Genomic DNA, 6,018 nt, shown 5'->3' with positions numbered 1-6,018 from the left:
TTACATGATAGGGCTGGCCGGGGGCGGTGGATTCACACGAGGTCACTCGGGACGTCCGGCCGCTCCTCCACTAAATTGTTTGTTTTGATATAAATAGCTATGATAATAGGACGAAAGCCGTAAAGTTCTGATGAAGAACTCCAGCTGAACACAAAGAGTTTTGCAGATGGGAGTTTGTAATGGTGTTTTTTGCAATAGTCTAAGAATACGATTGTGCAAAGAAATGATGTGTAGAGTGCATGCAACAATCTGCATCAACAGGGCACTAAGAGAGTGCTGCCATCATGTGTGCATTCCATCCGTTGCGTGTTATATCTGTATGATGACGTGGCGGCCATAGTCATCACATGACAAGGACTTAAATTCACTGCCAACCACAATCACATGGTGTATCCATAGTAGAATCATGTTCTGCTACAATTCCAAGATCGGGTATATCTTTCTCATACAGAACATGACATCATGGTCCCAATGAGGACAGCTGGGGAAAAGGTGGTGACTGGAGCAGGAACATTGATTTGCAAGAATGCTGCCATCCAATAGGTGGCGCTGTAGAGGTATTGTTCCATCTTCCTTATTTGCATATTACCCAGAGGAGCATGGATGACCTTATAAGTCTGCTCACTCACCTTCTAGGTGCTCTCCTTAAGGAGTGATGATACCCTTCTCAATTCATAGGCCTCTGACTAGCCAAGCAAGGATCCTACTGCACACTGATCAGGGGCAAAAACCCTGAAAAAAGCTGGCTGTGTATGGGTTCTAGCTTGGTTTTCAATTTCCAATCATTGTAGCAAAGACGTGTATAATAGTTGGACATTGATTTCAAAGAAAGCTGCCATCCAATAGGTGGCGCTGCAGAGGTATTGTTCCATCTTCCTTATTTGGAGCAGGAACAGGAAGTGTAAAAGGGGCGTGATTTAGGGTGAAGTTAGGGGTGTAGCTTATCACAGCGTATATATTTTTACCTACGTTAATCCAGTGACCCCAGTAGTATTATTGCCCCCTTTAGTGGTTCCAGTAGTAATAGGGTCTCCAGTAGTAATAGGGTCTCCAGCAGTAATAGTGTCCCCAGCAGTAAAAGCGGCTCAGCAGTATTAATGCCCCCTTTAGTGGACCCAGCAGTAATAGTGCCCCCTCTAAGTGCTCTCCCCACCCCTGAACCTCCAGCTATAACTCATTTCGAAGTTCCCATTGGAATAGTGTTACAGCGCTCACACAGGATCCTCCCTCAGGCGTCTATGTACAGTACTGCGGGTGATGCTCATAGCAGGTAATTAATTTTTACTAACCATTAATATGGTGGGGCAAAATAAATAAAAGCACCAGCCTCTAAAGTAAATTACCAACTGGGTGGCTATACTAGTTACAATGTTTTGGGACAAGTGCTGGGACTATGTAGCAGGGAGAGAACCAGCCACTGACAGGTGTAGCTGCACGGGAACAGGAACAGTTACACATTGGAGCAGCAACCCAAGTGAGGGCCAAGCCTTCTATTGGAACATCAGGTACTGCCCAAAGGCAGAGTGAGCTTAGAAAGTCAAAGGCACCTGGTGTAAGAAGCAACTAGCAAAAGAGGTATAGGGATCAATGTAAGGAATCCTATTGGCTGTCAAGCAAGATCTTGATAAAGACTTTGTCACATCTTACAGATTGTTCAGAGAACTCCATCTGTATTTCCCTACATATTTCACATTGCTCTGCCTCTTGCATTTCTCATTGGTTGTTGCAAAATTATCAGTAAAGAGCTAGTCTTGCAACCCTTGGCTTGGTCATATTGTTGTGGTTCTCCTGCATTCATTACACCATCACAGGGATTAGCCGCCACCATTGTTAGACGTAACATCGCTATGAACACACAAGGTCCCAATCATAATATAGAAAAGGGTGGAGATGCAATGAGGACATACGGTATTCCCTATCTGCAGGCAGCATGTTATAGAGCGGGAGGAGCTGAGTAGAATGATATATAATATTATGGAACGATATATTATGATGTTCTATAAATCTCTGCCCTTTATGGGCTTAGGAGTCCTGTGGTGGAGGCACTGAGTAACAACCTGTCAATCATCCGGTAGAACCGCCTTCCAGACTCTTTGGCCCATAGTGAATTGAGATCTATAGCAATTAATCACAAATAACACTAAATATCTTCCCATCAAACTATATATCAATCTGCTCAGCTCTCCCTGCTCTATAACATCATGCCTGCCTCAGGGAGTGTCACTTTAATTTCCAAAATCGGGCTAGTACGGTAGGAGTTTGATATCAGGAGTTCGTTAAAATTGCCCTTGTAGCTAAAGCCTTGCACCTACTACTGCTAGTTAGTATGCAGGTCGGCAGTAATCCATCCTGTTAAATGCACTATATGGCATTTACTATGCAGCCTTTACAACTCTGGGACATGCAGGCAAGGACAAGAATGGAGAAGCCCTGCTAAACATGAGGAATTCTATAGATACATCAATGGCTGCAACATATTTACACCTTAAAAGGTCATATACACAGAATGCCCATTCTATAAGGGGCCCCTCGTAGCGCATTGGACCTCCTTTAGGCCTCTTTCACACAGGTGGCTGCGATATCGCCGCTAGAAAATCGCTGCGATATCACAGTTTTGTACACGCGATTTTGTAGCGTCAGCGACGCTTTTTCTTGTGATGCTCTTTCATCTTGCTGCTGCAGCGTCCGAGGAGCGAGCCCACAGCTGAGGAGACAGCGAGGTAAAGAAAGACCTTGTCACAGGGCTCTACCATCTCCTCCCCTGGGGGTAGCACGGGACTCGACCACGTTACTGCTGGGGGAAGATCACAGGGGTAGTAGCCGAAGGTTACCTGTAGTTCAATTGTCACTCGTGATGCCACTGTTCCTTATCCTGGGATGGATCTCATCTGAATTAAGTAGTCCATCACCAGACGAGTATATTTGGGAACAAAACTGATAACGATCGATCTTATCCATTTACTTGAACATGTGAATAAAGTCCATAACGTCAGCTTACAAGTATAACATCTCGGCGGAGCTCACAGGGTATTTGCACAATCCACAGTCCAAGTTATCTGCAGGTTTCTTTACTCCCGGCACTCACTCTTCCTCTCCACCGGCAAACACTTACACTTTTTTCTTCTTCTCGTGTTTTTCCTTCTTCCAGTGCTCAGCAGAAGCACCGAGGATTCCTGGGTGAACGGGCCCTGGCTGAGCATAAGGAAGTCGCTTAGCCTCCTCCATACTCCACACGCAGACCAACCGCTCTCTAGTGTCTGTGTGGCTGACTGACTCAGACTGCTAGTCTGGACTGGACTGCCTAGCATTGCATTCTTGTAAACACATATATCAAGCATCATCACGTGCTCACAAACGATACACACAAAACGATACATTTTCCAAACAGGACAGAACATACCAGACATTAACTCTTTCAGTCCTGCAAACATCCAATACACATACCCTGATGCAGTCTACAAACAAGACAATGACACGAGACAGACAAAGAACATCATGGAGGGGCCCCGCTAACTCTGGCCACTACAGTGCCTGCCATTGTTTTGCATGATAAAAGCATGCAAGAAAGTTAATATGAGTTTCTAAAGTTAAAAAATGTATTGCATCGCATGAAAATCACAAGTTTGTGGTATGGGATGGAATAAAAAAGGAGGCTCCATAGAGAAACATGGGAGATTTAAAAAAAATTAGCATTTAGCAGAAAGATGGAGCATGCTGTAATTTTTTTTCTCGCAACATCGAATCAGTGAAAACATTGCTAATGTGAAGGAAACCATTTTCAATTCTGCATCAAAATGGACCTTACAATGGATTTTGGTGCGGAATTTACAGGGGTTTGTGGTGCGGCCGCTTCCTGGATAACCCCTTTAAGTAAAACTTTTATACACGGAGTGCCCCTTTATTGGAGACCCTATACAGTAGTGCGTTGGACCTCTATTGATCTTCAGAAGTGCAGCAATTTGCCATGACGTAGATTCTACTGGGTGATGAAATCATTCCGCAGGAATATCGGCCCCTGCGGACAGGAAGTTTCTTGTAGTTGCTGCAGATTAGATGGAGGTGCTGACATGTTCTGATCAGCTGACAAGAAGGGGTCAGCGATTTTATGCTGCTTGTGCCAAATTGTGACCTCCCATCAGCACGGGGCAACAGAAATCTAGGCTCATCTGACCAAGAGATGTTTTTCCGCTGCTCAGTGATACAATTTTTGCGCTCTTTTGCACACTGGAGTCTTGTCTTTCTGTTTCTCTTAGGGACAATGGTGCTGAAACTGGTCGTCTGCTGTTATAGCCATCCATGCTAAGGAACGGCAAGCCGTGTGTTCATACATGATAGTTGGGCACCAGCGTTGTATTCGGCTGCTCTTGACTGCACAGCTCCTGTTCATCAGAATGATTCCTGACATCCTCCTCTGACCCCTTTCAGTGACAAGTTGTTTCTGTCAACAGAATCCCTTCTTGGTAAATGTTTTTCCTCGATCACACCATTCTCTGTATACTCTCCACACTGCTGCATGAGAAAACCCCATGTGGTTGTCAGTGACATTTTTGCCCCGGCTAGTCTAGCACCAATGGCCGGCCTCATTAGAAGTCACTCAGATCGCTGGATTTTCGCATCTAATGTGGATTCACACTGAAACTGATCCATGGAAAACTTGTCACTGCACTTTTATGCTGCACTCTGGGGTCCCGGGGAGAATCTCCATACAGACTAGTGCCAATCATAAAAAGCCTGGGGGCTCTAATAGAGCGGGCATTCAGTGTAAGCAACAGCCTGGTCCATCCTTACTATGGAGTCCTGGACGGACTAATTGGCTCTTGTGTACAGAATGCGTTCGTGTAGTAGAGCATTTTCTAGGAAAAGTGTTATCTTCACGAAGTAACTAAGGGATCAACAATGGAGGAGAGATGGGAACCCTGAACTGACCCTAATGCAGGTGTGAAGGCACCCTCAAACTGACCTTGATGGGGATATGAATGTGACACCCCTCCCCTGCAGGACAGCAGACCACCGGACCACCACCAACCTGATTTTTACTTCTATTGATTTTAATGGAAGTTGGAATCGGGATTGAACTTGCAATTATTTTTTTAAATCAGGTTGGTGGCTCCCGACCCGATTATTTCAATAATAGCTCAATGCTTGTCCTCACCACAAATCAGGGAGACCATACGGGGATATATAGATGGTGGACAATACCCAGGCTGATGAAAATGTAACATGGCCTGCGGATGTAATGCACAGAGTATATAATATATATAGTGTCAACCAAGCAGATAATTGGCACATTGGTGGTGATTAATCACAGTCTTCGCAGAACAGGTCAGCCCCCCAGACATGGGCGCAGTCCTTCAGCTCATCAGCAGCTAATTAAAATGTCTTATCTTGGAAATATTGTATTAAATCATCTTTGGTTGAAGTGACAAGTCTCCTAGTAGAATTGTTCATCTTACGTCCCTATGACAACACTTCCTCCCCCTGTGTTCTGGCAGCTCTTCTTTTATTTCCTTATGTATGCTAGATAAGGGCAGCTTAATTCGGATAGTCTGAATGTCCAAATTTAGGGCTAACTCCCACACATTTCACGCGGCGGCAATCTGCGATGTGCAATTCTACCGTGGAATTCCGCAGCGTGAAAGAAATCGGTGCATGCTCTAAATGCCGCGGAAAAACGCGCGGCCGGCTTCCATTGTAGTCAATGAAAAAGCCGACCATCACGCGATACTTTCGCTGTGAGCACAGCGTAGGCATCGCATGATTACGCGTCACGACCCACTGCTGGCGCGTCATGCTCTGTGCTGCGCATGCGCGCTGGCTCGCCGGACGGGGCTCGTGCGGTGGATCCAGAGAGGTGACTATGGGGTCTTTGGGGGCGCCGTGTCGGACTTCGATGCGATATTCCACTGGCGGAGTCCGACACGGAAATGGGCAGGAGGCCTTATTATCTAACACCCTCTCAGTGGTGTATGATCTTCCTTGTTCTATGCCTTTGGGCTCCTTTACACGGGCGTATTTGCA

The sequence above is a fragment of the Eleutherodactylus coqui genome, chromosome 8 (genome assembly GCF_035609145.1).
Source record: "Eleutherodactylus coqui strain aEleCoq1 chromosome 8, aEleCoq1.hap1, whole genome shotgun sequence".
Taxonomy (NCBI): domain Eukaryota; kingdom Metazoa; phylum Chordata; class Amphibia; order Anura; family Eleutherodactylidae; genus Eleutherodactylus; species Eleutherodactylus coqui.
The sequence above is the reverse complement of the archived record's forward strand: the minus strand, read 5'-3'. Positions refer to the sequence as shown.